The sequence below is a fragment of the Leucoraja erinacea genome, chromosome 12, assembly GCF_028641065.1.
Source record: "Leucoraja erinacea ecotype New England chromosome 12, Leri_hhj_1, whole genome shotgun sequence".
Taxonomy (NCBI): Eukaryota; Metazoa; Chordata; class Chondrichthyes; order Rajiformes; family Rajidae; genus Leucoraja; species Leucoraja erinaceus.
Window position 1 is genome coordinate 29802428 of NC_073388.1, and position 14342 is coordinate 29816769.

Here is a 14342-nt window from a genome sequence, read left to right on the forward strand (position 1 = left end):
GGAGCATCTTTCAAGAGGGTGAATCCACATGAGTCTTGACCGGAAAACAGACCTGGCCATGTGCTGAAGATCTGTGCAGACCAACTGGCTAGAGTATTTACAGACATCTTCAAACTCTCACTTCTACAGTCTGAGTTTGCCATTTGTTTCAAAAGGGCAACTATCATATCAGGGTTCAAGAAGACCATGGTGACCTGCCTCAATGCCAACTACCCATTTACATCCACCATAATGAAGTGCTTTGAGAGGTTTTTTTAATTTATTTTTCTAAAAAATGTTTTATCAAAAGATTTATTCACTTATTAAAAAATTATAATTACACTACAAGGAAACAAGCCTGAACCCACCACTATAATACAATACAAACATATATATCCATAATAACCTACTATACAACTAAGTTACAATCCTTATTGAGGATACATTCAACATACTGCGGAGTCCAGCGGTCCCGGAACTCCCTGAGGGTGCCCGTGGACAGGGCGTATTCCCTTTCTAACCGCACCCGGGCATGGATGTATCTCTGGAAAAGGGGACGGCAGCCGGCTCGGGTAGAGCCCTCCACCGCCTGGCGCCTTGACTCGCGGATGTCCAGCTTGGCCAGGACCAGGAGCAACCCAACAAGGACACCTTCAGCCCTACCCTCTCCCCTACGCACAGGGTGTCCAAAGATGAGGATGGTGGGTGAAAAATGCATCCAGAAGGCAAGGAACAGCCCCTTTAGGTGCTTTGAGAGGTTGGGCATAGCATAAATCAACTCTGTACCTCCTTTTGCAGCAGGAACCTTGACTTCCTCTTCAGCAGACCATAATCAGTAAGTTCAGTAATAACATCTCCCTCTCACTGACCATCAACACAGGTGTACAGGCTGTACAATACTGTTGGATGTGGAGGCTGGTGGGGTGAAAGGTAAGGGCCAGGAGAGATCTATCCTTGTGTTAGTTAGGCAAAGGTTCTGTAAGTATCTTCAGGCTGTTTGAGGTTCAGCGCTCAGTATATCTCAGCTTTAGTACAATATGGAACCCCTGGACAGATTGGAGATCAGATGCCAACTCATCTAACCATAAGTTACATTGCTGGACTCAACATTAAGCCCAGCAGTGGAGTCATGATGTTCCAAAGAGGTAGTCTGAATCTCCAGGAAGATCAGAGTGCAAAAAAAGTCCTGAGTAGATTGGAAACTCTCTAGTTTAACATAATCTTTTATTTTGGCATGCATTGAAGCATCGTGTGAAAGGAAATCTGTCAGTGTACACACAGGATTTATTAACCCTTTTGCTCAAATTGTCACAATTGATACAGCAAACCTGTACACAGTTCGATAATGGTTTTGTTTTTAAATTATCTTAATATTTGGTGATTCATTTTGAAATCAATATTGCATTTAGAAGAACACATGATTGTAAAACCTGTTGTAACTGATCAATAGTGAAAGCTAACAACTTGCTGGCAACCTGTCACTTTGCTGAGAGATTTATAGTTAGTTTTCAATTAGTTATGCTGTCATTTATTGAGATTATAGTCAATAATAAACATAGGAAATGCAAATGGGACAATTTTTCAAGCTGCGTAGGTCAGTGAACATATGAAAGTGAGATTAGCATTTTAATACATTAAAACTTGTTCTAACAGTTCACATCAGAATTGTACACATCCTTTTTGCATGAACTACTGTCATCTCACTCAGTTCATTCAAGATTTCATCCCACTTGGATATAATATGGCTATTATTTAATGCATGGAATCTGTCAATGATATGCCAAATTGAGAAGGTTTCCTTCCCCAAGTATTATTCTTACAAATGCATTACAATTTAACTTAACTATTCCTAATGTTGAAATAGGCTCATTATGGTTATAGCAGGTATGTCAAGATGACTCTACCAACAGAATGTTTTCTGAACACAATAGGACAAATATTAAAACTTCAAATCATGAATTTATGCATACAGCAGTGCTCAGAAGTAACAGTTGGATTTATCACAATCAATGGCAATAATACTTTATTAGCCAAGTATGTTTTGCAACATATGAGAAATGTTATTTGCCAAGTCGGTCATACAAATAAAAAGCAACGGAACACACAAAATCCATTTTAACTTAAACATCCACCACAGTGACTCCTCCACATTTCTCACTGCGATGGAAGGCGAAAAAAAGTTCAAATCTCTTTCCTTCTTTGCTCTCCCACGGTCGGGGGCCTCAAACCTTCCGTTGACGGGACTCCCCGTAGCCGGCGATTGGACCATCCATATCAGGGCAACTTGCTTTTGGCATTGGGGGGATGTCAGCTCCCCTGTGCCGGTGATCGGACCCTGGTTCGGGACTGGTTGAGCCTCTGCGTCATTGGAGCTCCCGACTCGGCCTCTCCTGAGACTGCTAACTCTTGATGGTAAGTCCACAGGCCGCGGTTGGAGCGATCCCAGGCAAGTGATCAGTTCCGATGTTAAGTCCACGCCCCAGGTTGGGGCACAAGTCAGTCCGAGGAGGCCTCCAGCTCCATCAATGATAGGCTGCAGATCGACCGGAGATGCGACCCCGAAAAAATCACATCTCCAGCAACGTAAGAAACTGAAAAAAAAGTTTTCCTCGACCCCTAACTGAGTACTAACCAGTAAACAAAACCAGAGTAACTCTCCTGCTCTTCATGAAAATATTGCCATGAGACTGATAATATCCACCTGAGACACCTTGATCTTTGAAATACTATGTTTATCTATTGTGTAATAGACATCGAACCTCGACTTTTATGCTTTTTGCTGAAATATGAAGAGAACACATAAAAAAAACCTCTGTTTCATGAGATGGCAAAATTGTTTCAAAATTGTTTGTGAATGCAAACCGAAATGCATAATGCATCTCTATCTGGTGTTATGCTTGCAGGTCCATGTTCAAGTGCTTGTTGCCAAATTAAGTGAAATGTTCAAGGCAGAGTTCATCGCATTTGCAGCACATTTTTCCATTGCCCTAGGACAGTAAAAAACAGGCCAGAACCCCTTCCCAGTAGTGAAGCTGCCCATACAAGCTGCTGACCTACAAGCTCAGCACATACCATCGTGGGTTGCAATATTTCCATGGGAATGGATCTAATCCTCAGAGCTGATGGGGAAATGCTCACTCTCTGATGACTTGATGACTACAGTCTGAATTCAACATCAGCTGAACTTCAATCATTTAGCTGTGTATGCAAATGGCATGTGTAGCTCCAAGCTGCTTAAGCTTCAAACCTTCAATGACTTATTCACTGAAGTGCAGAATAAGTGCTCTTCCCTTGCTGCCCCTGCTCCATTATGCTGCCCTCCATCTTTAAGAATTCCTGGTGAGACATCACAAAATATGGATCAGTATCTGTATCTCATGAGACACCTCAGTGAAAGTAAACATCAAAAAGGAAATTTATGACCACATTCAATATGCCAGCACTGTCTTTGGATGATTGAGGTAAAGATAATGTGAAAATTGAAATCTCAGATCTGGAAAAAAATCTTGTCGACTGGTCAGCAGTGATCTATGCCATATTATGTATTTGTGAAACCTGGTATATGTACCACAAATATCCCAATTCACCAACACTGTCTGTACATCAGCTTCTGAATACATCAGGGGAATTATGGAATTAATGTCAGGGTTCTCTCCCTGGCTAGCATTTGAAGAATTGCGATATTGCAGAGAATTGCAATATGTATTCTAATATCTACATTGGACAACCCACTTCATTCAGATACCACCACTGAAATAGGCACTGCATTCTGAACTCTGACAGATGAAGATTACCAAGCATTGAGAGAGGAAAGGATTCAAGAATATGCTCAACGTTTTCTTGAAGAAATGTAATATCCGCAATTATTCTGGCAATCTCTGGACCCCGACTGCTCAGAATAGGATGGTATTGGGAAGCTCAAGGCCATGAATTGAAATAACACAGGAGACTTACAGCAGCAGTGGAAGGAACACACTACCTATCTGACTTCAGGCATAGCCTGTCCTATGTTAAAGAGTCAATGATTCACACATTGGCCAATGCGCCTTGGAACACCCAAAACTACAGTGAAAACAAGTTATTCTCAATCTACAAGACTACTTCAGAAGAAGAGGACAAACCATTGCCAACTTGCATGCACAGACTAGCAATAAATGGCAAGTCTGAGTGTTGAAGCAAGTACATGAGCGATCTAATGTTATCAGCTGGCACGGATAACTGTACAAGCATATCTGATTGATAAAGTTCACACAGATGATCAAGGTACACCATATCTTTGGCATTTCAAAATATTCAAAGTATTTTAAAACATATTCATAACGATTAATAATCAAACAACAAAATATTTTTAAAACACACTAACATTTTTAAGCAAGGAAAACGGGACCACTCATTTTAATTCAAAGAAAATATTTTATCTGCAACTTACCTGATTCCTTTTCCATCATTCTTCTCCATTCCTATCAATGGATGGAGAAGAATGCTGTCCCAGTGCTTAGTCTAACACAGTGCAGGATCCACATGCCGCTACATGATACTAGTCTAACCCAGTGCAGGATCCACATGCTGCTACATGCTACTAGTCTAACCCAGTGCAGGATCTACATGCATACTCCCCAGTGTGAGTGGTATTCAGTCATGTGAAGTTGGAATGCAGCTGGGAAATTGCTGGTGAAGAACAGCCAGCATTTTTGGTTCTACTGCTTTCACACAGAGATCATGTAATTCATGGGATTGGCATGAACAAATGCTGCAGTTCAGTCCATAATTGGCTTGTGTGATTTACCCCATGGTGAGCATGACATAATAGATTATATCTGTAATATTACGTAGGGGAGCATTTGAAAAGCTTAAGCAAAGCTTTAAAGAAGCCAACAACCAAAAATAACAAGAACAAACGAAAAGAGACACAAAGTGCTGGAGTATCTCAACGGACTGAGCAGCATCCTTGGAGAACATGGATAGGTGATGTTTTGGGTCGGGGACCCTTCTTCAATGTGATTGTAGGGAGTAGAAAGAAAGTTAGAAGAAGGTGGGGAAGGGTAAAGGGCGGCAGGTAGTAGGTGAACACAGACCAGGGGGGTTTAGATAGGCTGATGGCTCGACAAAGACCAGCGAAGACAGAAAGTGAGGAGACAAAAGGATTGAAGAATTGCAAATTGTGAAGTCAAAGGAAGAAGTGTAGGTGAAGTGGGAAAGGGAGGGGAAAAATAGATTTGAGTCCAGCTGGGACATAGGGGATGAGTGAGTTATGTGGGGTGAAAGGATGGCGTGGGTGGGTGGTTGTAGGGGCTACCTAAAATTTGAGAATTCAATGTTCATACTGTGTAAGCTGCCCAAGTGAAAAATGAGGTACTGTTCCTTCAGTTTTTGTGTGGCCTCATTCTGGCAATGGTGGAGGCCCAGGACAGAAAGAACAGTAAAGGAATGGGAAGGGGAGTTAAAATTGTTGGCAATCGTGTGATCCAGAAGGCCTTGGCAGCACAAGTGCAAATGTTTGGCGAAATGGTCTTTAAGTCTAAGCTTGGTCCCGCTGATGTGCAAGAGGCCACATCGGGAACATTGTATACAGTAGATGGGATTAGAGGAGGTGCATGTGAACCTCTATCTCGTATACAAGTCTGCTGTAGTCCCTGGATGGAGGCGATGGAGGAGTACAAATGTAATCCGGACTCCCAGAGTTACCAAAAGTTAGGTCTGATATGAAATATTGTTATTGTCTGTCACAGTCAGCCAACCACGTCTAGTCTGGAGTTTTTTAAAATGTTTTTCCCTTTAAAGATCAAACAATTGTTATCTTGGAGCATAGATGACCAAAGTTAGTAAGACAAAATGTAGAAACAAAGAACTCCAGCCACTGGTTTATTCCAAAGATAAACATAAGGTGCTGGAGTAACTCAACGGGTCAGGCAGCATCTCTGGAAAATAATAAATGACGCTTTGAGTCCCAACTAGAAACATTACCTATCCTTGCTCTCCAGAGATGCTGCCTGACCCATTGAATTACTGCTTTGTGTCTATATACATTTTAAAGTAAGACATCTGTTGAGTTTAATAGACTGTCACTCATGTCTGACAGTAATTGGACAAAGTCACTTGCTGTCAGATATCTGAACTTGAAGCACTCCTTATATTCTAGATTCAATGACCTAAAATTATGTATTTGCCACTTTAAAAATATGGATTATATGTTAAATTAAATTATTTAAAACTGCACAATGTTATCTATGTTTCTTGGGATTATAATGTTATTCTCCGTAATCAAATTTCCTCAAATTCTAGGGCAGGTAGAAATATGAGATTGTTTTTTATAATTTGACAGAATGTTGTTCAAAACTTTAGGTCATTACAGATAAAGATAGACAGATTACATTTCAGGTGATAAATGTAGATGTTGTGTCCAATAAGATGTCTAATTATCATTAGTTTTTGTGAATTTGAAATTCTTGCCACTTTCTTGCAATTAAAATCTTTCTTTTGTGAGTATTTGATTTTAGATAAACTGGTGTTTTATAAAATAGTGGGATTTAGAAACGATGAAGGTTTGAAACGATTGTACATGATATTCACGTTAAGACATTTAACCTTACTGTAACCCCCTCTTGCTCTAGGTCTGTTAAAATTACAAAGAATTTCCACAAGGATAGGTTAAGAAGTAATCTAAAGCTGTAAAATCACGTTGATGTTGCAGCAACTTTATAACCACTATCGGATTCAGACTGACTTTAGGTTTCACACCTACAGGAACATTTAATGATATTCTACCAGTCTGAACATGCTAAGAGACGTTTAGAGACAATGGTTGATGGAAAGCAACTGTTCTCACTAGAGTGTCTGAGACTGAAGCTGAATCCTTTAAGTTTGTCATTTGTAGGACTGTAACACAAATGGCCATACACAAGGAAGTTTTTAATAGTTGTCCATTTATCCCATACTACTTCTCAGGAAACACAGCAGTTAGTTGTTCATTTGACATCTCCATCTCCATTATATAATGAACTATAATGTTCTGCTCTGAATAAAGTATCAGAGCAATCTTTTATTAGCATGGCCATTGCGGCTCAACAAAGACAAATAGCAACCTTTATAATTCCAATTACCAAATACGTTAACTTTGCACCAATAAACATTTTGGACCTTAAAGCAATGTGCTTCCTATAAAATGAATTTTGTGCAAAATTATATTGAGTGACTTTGCGCTTGTGTGACTACATCCAATAAAAAATTAACAAGTGAGATTAAACCTCAGCCGTAATTGAAGATAATTTTGAAATATATCCAGGCTTGATGAGGTATGGACATATAATTCAGAGCCTAGGCATGTATTTTGGGTCAGAGAATAAGTTCCAAAGTCACATTTGATCTATTCAGATTGTGTGATGAGCAGCATGGCCTGTTATTTTGGTATTTAGTTTAGTTTAGTTTGGAGATACATTGGGGAAACAGGCCCTTTGGCCCACCTAGTCCATGCCAACTAAAGATCACTCATACAATAGTTCTACCCTTCACACTGGGGGCAATTTACAGACGCCAGTTAATCTACAAACCAGCATGTCTTTGTAAGGTGGAAGGAAACTAGACTACCTGGAGAAAACCCATGCAATCACAGGGACAACGTACAAACGCTGTACAGAGAGCACCCATAGGCAGGATTGAACACTGGTCTTTGACACTGTAAGTCAGCAGCTCTACCCCCGGGCCATTGTGCCTCCTAAATGGTCTTCCAGAAAAAAAGGGAGGCGGATGATGATGTTGAGCAGCAAGCAATGCTGAACTGATACCAGCACAGCCAAATTAAAGCTTGTCTGTAACCCAGAACACTCTCTTAATCAGGTGCAAATAAAGAAGCATTTCGCTCTTTACAGCAGAAGGTAAAGTTTCAGTGTTCAACTATTATTTGCTGGTGAATTATTAATATTAATATTACGTGTTGGACTATGAGTGTGCAATTGTTTGATGATCTTTAGAGTTCAATTACATTGAATGCCGGGAAGTAGAATCTAGCTTTTCTCCACAAACCATTTGTTACCAGATGCCCAAATTTATGCTTTCCCCCTGAGGTGGCAATCTGAGCCAAAAGTATGTGAAGAGTTCATCAAATCAGTTCTCTCACCTGCACCTTGGTAAGGATTAATGTGTGAAAAGTCCTTGCTACAGCTGGGTCTAACACATGTTTTAACTGCAACCTCAGCACATTATAATGACCACATTGTGAGTATCTATCAGGACGTGGACACTTGTGTGGCAGTCATCCTTCGAGCTACAGATCTAACAAAAGGAGCCAAAGATACTTCTATCTTGCTGGAGAACAGTAGGTGAGTAAGGATGGATATTCATCCAACATGGTATATAGAACAATACAACACAGCCACAGCCCCTTTGGCACGATGTCTGTGCCAAATATGATTCCAAATTAAACTAATTTCTTCTGCCTGCATGTGCTCCAATTCCTGCCATTCTCTGCATAGTCATGTCCCTATCTAAAAACCTCTTAAACACCGCTGTTATATCTGCTCCAACCTTCACTCTTAGCGACGTGCTCCCAGCACACACCACACTCCATATAAAAAACTTACCCCGCACTTCACCTGTAAACTTTCCTCTGCTCTCCTTAAATCTATGCCTTCTAGCACTTGACATTTCCATCCTGGGAAAAAGGTTCTGACGGGCTACTCTATCTCTGTCCCTCATAATTTTATATATTTGTATGATGTTTAGTTTAGTTTAGTTTAGTTTAATTGAGTTTAGTTTAGTTTAGTTTAGTTTACTTTAATTTACTTTAGTTTAGAGATGCAGCATGGAAACAGGCACTTTGCCTCACTGAGTCCACGTCGACCATTGATTGCCCATTCACACTAGTCCTATGTTATTTCACTTTTCCATTCCCTACACACTAGGTGCAATTTACAGAGACCAATTCAACTGCAACCACGCATGCCTTTGGGATGTGGGAGGAAACTAGTACACCCATGCATTTACAGTGAAAATGTCCGTACAGACAGCAGCCAAGGTCAGGGTCAAACCTGGGTCTCTGGTGCTGTGAGGCAGCATCTACACCAACAGCTGCACACATTTATTGTCACCACATATCAACTCTGAGATGTAACACCCATCAGATTCATATGCAAGGTGAGTCTTGCGTGAGGAAGCACCATATCTTGGCTGCTGAGTTTAATCCCTTTGGTTTGGAGTGTCTGGGTTCTGTTTTGGCTTTTCAGTAGTGGTGCGATTACATATCACTTTTATATAACGTGCCATTAAAAATATGAAGAGGTGACACACAAGGTTATGAATCCTTATTTTGTATGCAGCACCTTAAAGAACACCGCCTATCACATTAATTTTATTAACATAATGTAGCGCGCAGTTTCAGTTGTCCTTTAACATTCACGTTATCTGGTGCGGCCTGCCTGTGTGTGTGACGCAAAAGTAAACAAAGCAGTATAGGAGATGGCAAAGCCTTAAATAAAAATATATTGCTTGTTCTGAATCACCATGTAGTTTTAATACAATGGTATAAACAAGCTGAATAAATTACCAGCAAAGTAAGATTAATTCAGATAATAGTTCACTCCATAAGCTGAAGCAGAATGATGTGAGGATTAGAAATTAAACTAAATCAAAACAGCATGATTTTGACAATGTCTGTCTGGTGGAGATGTGTTTTACTCCCATTTTACAAATCACCCAATTTTATATTCCATTAAAGTATAATTCGTATTCACTCCATTCTGCCGGATGGATCATACTGAAATTACCCAAACGAGAGTAGAAAAGCAACAGTGTATGTCCCTGGGCTGATCCTTCTTCATGGAATCGAAGGGATGCAACATATTCAGTTATAGCTTCAAAATAGTATGAACGGGCAAAGAGAAATCCAGTTGTAATTACTTCAGAAATTGTTAATGCAATGTTAATGTTAGGGCTTTGCACGCAAGCAGAGGATTACTCTTTTAATAGTCTGAAATATATCTCCGCAGTTGATTGAAGAAGGGTCTCGACCCAAAACATCACCCATTCCTTCTGTCCAGAGATGCTGCCTGACCCCGCTGAGTTACTCCAGCATTTTGTGTCTACTTTCCCCTGTTGATGTTGAAGTCAATTGCTCTATATGACCGATTTAGAAAAAATAACATGTATTAACATCAATTATTTTCTGATAATAGGTTAATAATTTTGAAGGATATATGCCCTGAAAAAAATATGGCAATAGACTATGCAAATTGTTTTGATTATTCATTTGAAAAATAATGCACATAATTTCATGCTTCTTTTTCCAAATTGCTTACACTACAAAATAGTCATTTATCTTTTTGAATAAAGAAATATCTGTTGACAATGTTAGTCAATGTCACCCGAATGATTTCACAACCACTATGAAAGTGCAGTGGATTATCAATAATTGGTTTGTACTTCCAGAGATAGTTCAGACATAATATTCAGATTGGCTTGTGGGTTCTCTGTAATTCCATTTTTTTTGGTAATTTGTGTCAACTCAGGTTTAAATTCATTGTTTTATATCTTCAGCAAAACGGTGGACAAATAACACTAATACCTCCTAAAGTATATCTGTCGATGCTGACAGATTATTCTTTGGCCACTTGTTCAATCATTCATGATGCATTGAGTTGGATCATACTGACAGCTAGCCTGAACACAGAGTATAGAATATACTGGAGACTGGGTGTATAGCACCTCTGTTTCAATGCCAAATGCAGCATTGTCCAGGGCATTGTTGAAGAGACATATCTACTTCCCCTCACCCATATCACAGCCGTTGCTGTCCTATTTATTTTATCATCCTTGCTGTGGTTCAGCAGGGAAGACAGTAAAGGCAGAGAGATCAAGTAAGGGTCACATAAGGTCAAGTGCTGAGAGCCAATCTTTTCCTCCTCATTCTTTTAACAGCTCATTCTTCCCTTCATGCCCTCCCAAGAAATGATTACTAATGTATCCACCTAGCGGAGAACATGAGTTGACGACAAACTCTGTCAGTATCAAGCACTGCACCCTCTACAGTTTGCTGTAATGTTCAAGATGATTGGAGAGGGCAAATGATTTGTAGAATCCGTCATAACTCTTCTTTTTGTGCAGTTGAGTAGATCTGGACTGTATTCTCTAAAAATCAGAAGATTTCAAAAATGTCTTTTATTTATTTTTCAGGCTAGAAGCTGCAGTGATGGGGGGGGGGGGGGGGGGGGGGGGGGGAGGGGGGGAATTCTCAAGAACCAGGAGTTAATTTCTCAGGGTGGGCGATTCAGGAATTACAGGATTCTTCCCTCTATCCCAGAGAATGTCTTCAAGAACATTCAGGAGTTAATTTCTCAGGACTGTAAGGTGGATAGGCGATTCCGGAATTACAGAGAAGATCCATTTTGTAACACGGACTCTCTCTCACCAGGGACTAACTCTAGAGAACTGAGGATTTCAAAAGAATATGTGTGTTGATTACATTCATAACAGAGACTATCAAGCAGTAATCAATCAATAATTACCTTTCTTTCTGATTCTGAATATCTGCTCAGTCATGCAAGGTTAAGTAAAGGGGCCAGTCCCACTTGCATGCGATTGCATGCGTTTGGCGCGACCAAACAGAAGCGGAGTTCACACTTAGTTCGCGGTAAGTACGCGCTAAGTACGCACCAAAGTACGCGCTAAGTTTGCGTGTGACTTACTTTGCATCATACTTACCAATCAGCTGGGCAGGAGGTTGGGCGGTGATGTCATCACGCAATGCCACGCCGGGCAGTGACATCATCGCGCAACGCCACGTGCTAGGCGTATGCCGTCAAGATGCTGTGTACGACATCAAGACACTGCTTACGCCGTCAAGATGCTGCGTATGCCCTCAATGCACCTCCGGGCCGAGAGGCCGTTGGCGCGTGAAATGTTCGGACAGTGCGGGATTTTCGGAGCCTCGCGCGATGTCGGGACCAGCCCCGCACAATTCCATATGCCTCCGAACTTGGAAGTGGGACTGGTCCCACGCGGCCCATACGCCTCAAGCGACCATGTTTGGTCGCGCCAGACGCATGCAATCACATGCAAGTGGGACAGGCCCTTTAGAGAGGAGTTGTTGATATTTTTTCTGCGATGTTTGACATGACCCACCCATCCTCCACACCTCCAGTGGGTGTTTGCTTTCACACCCTCATCAATATCATGGCTGGTATGACTCGTGCACAAATATTTTATGGAAGCATTTGTAGTCATGCAGAAACTAACTTGATATTTGTAATGACAAAACCCAGCACACACTGAATTTTGTGACTATTATTTTATTTTCAAACTATAATATTGGCACATATTTTCTATTAAATCTGCAGTCATTGTGCTGTAATCTATAATGGAAATATAAATCATGGTAACCTTAAGATTTCTTAAATTTCTTTAAATTTATTTTCAATGTAAAGGGATTTTGATATACGTGTTGGGTATTGCATGCAATTAATATGCAGCAGTTATTAAATATTAATAAACTCATACTGCAAATACATTACCCTTTCAAAATCATAGTGGACATTAAATTAAACATAACTGTAATTGGTATTTTAATTGTCAACTAATCTTGCCTTGTCAAGCTCCAGAACTGTTGTATTTAAGTCCTCTGGTATAAGGCTGACGACAGATAAAATTTGAAATTGAAAGTTTTTCAACACGTGAAAAAGAGAGGACCATATTAAAATCAGCAAATTTATGCAGATTAACCTGCTGAAATAACACAAATAAAAGCATTTATAAACCATTTTTAACACATTAACACCTCCCTAAATGCTTCGCAGTAGTGTCAAACAACATGTGATGGAATGTCATATTATGACAAGTCATAAAGAAAGTCTTAAGATATAATGAAAGATTCAGTCACAGAAACATTTATACCGAGAAGTTGGATTTGACCCATTTGCTGGTGCTAAGAAGTCATTCCACTGAAAGCTTGCACTAAGTTGTTGTTCACTGAAAAAAAGCTACATTGGTTATAAGGGTGATTGAAATCCTAAATCTGTTTTCTGCTGTGAAAGAAGCACTGTGTTGCAGGATATATGTTTCCTGACAAGAGCTGAAAGAATCATTGTGGCAGCTCTATTTTGCCAAGTTATGCACCAGGAAGACCTTCAGACTTTAAAGCTGCTGTTTCTGTATCAGCCATAGATGAACTGCATAAAAGCCTGCCACAATGAGGATTGGAGGAATGCTTAATATTGTAAGATGTATTCATATGAATGCACGGTAAGGGGTAGACATACAATCTGAACTGAAGATAGACACAAAAATGCTGGAGTAACTCAGCGGGACAGGCAGAATCTCTGGATAGAAGGAATGGGTGATGTTCCCCATCACCCGATAAAACATTACCCATTCCTTCTCTCCAGAGATGCTGATTGGCCCGTTGAGTTACTCCAGCGTACTGTGTCTATCTTTGGTGTAAACCAGCATCTGCAGTTCCTTTTTACACATAGAGTCTGAACCAGTTTCCTGATGCATGTGTTAGTCCTAAGTAACTGTGAGGAAGGCGATAGCCAGTGAGGAAAGAAAGGTAGAATAATGTACTGAGATTCATGGAATTAAAACACTGCAAACTATGATGGAGTACTGAAAACAAATGTGCATGTATATTGACAATTGTAAACTGTGCCATCGGATGTAATCAAAACATAAAAGTCAAGAGTGCACACATACCAATCCCAGTTCACTGGGAATTTCATTAGCAACCAACATCATTTTCAATAGTTTTCTTAATGTAGGGAGGCCCAGTTTCAGTTGGAAAGATACTGAAAGTACAGGACCAACAACCTGATGCAATTACACGTCTGAATCTACACAGTGGTCAGCTACACGTCTGAACCCACACAGTGGTCAGCTACACGTCTGAACCCACACAGTGGTCAGCTACACGTCTGAACCCACACAGTGGTCAGCTGCACGTCTGAACCTACACAGTGGTCTAGCAGAGATCCCGACTGGAAATGCCTGGTCCAGTTTGGCCATCGATGTGGGTTCACCTGTTCTGGGTGTAATCGATTTTGGATGGCACACTCTGTAAAGTCATTGACAATGCAATACAATTTTGAACCATACCAGATTTCCAGATTTTTGGATCTAGCAGGTGATAGCCTGGATATCAAAGGTGATGGAGTGAAAACTTAATCCAGATTTACTCTGCACCCTCAGAAAGTATAATCATGGGTGGTGTATAAGCAGCAACCTTAATTTTTGCATTAGTTGCTATCCATCAGTGAAAAAATAAATTTAACTAATGATTTTATTTATTTTTCCTTATTTCTTCATATATGAATTAATTAATAATATGCAATATGCTTTGAACTAGATTTATGATTTTGGATTTAATTTGTTTTAATTGTTTA

At 40.1% G+C, this 14342-nt stretch overlaps 1 long non-coding RNA gene across 1 annotated transcript in view; it reads right to left on the reverse strand.

Moving 5' to 3' along the window:
• LOC129702233 (uncharacterized) overlaps nucleotides 1-11650 on the reverse strand; it is a 29843-nt gene extending 18193 nt beyond the window's left edge. Inside the window, exon 1 of the long non-coding RNA XR_008724346.1 lies at nucleotides 11475-11650. This is a non-coding gene — a long non-coding RNA (uncharacterized LOC129702233). The remainder of the gene's footprint in view (nucleotides 1-11474) is intronic.
• Nucleotides 11651-14342: the final 2692 nt, after the last annotated feature.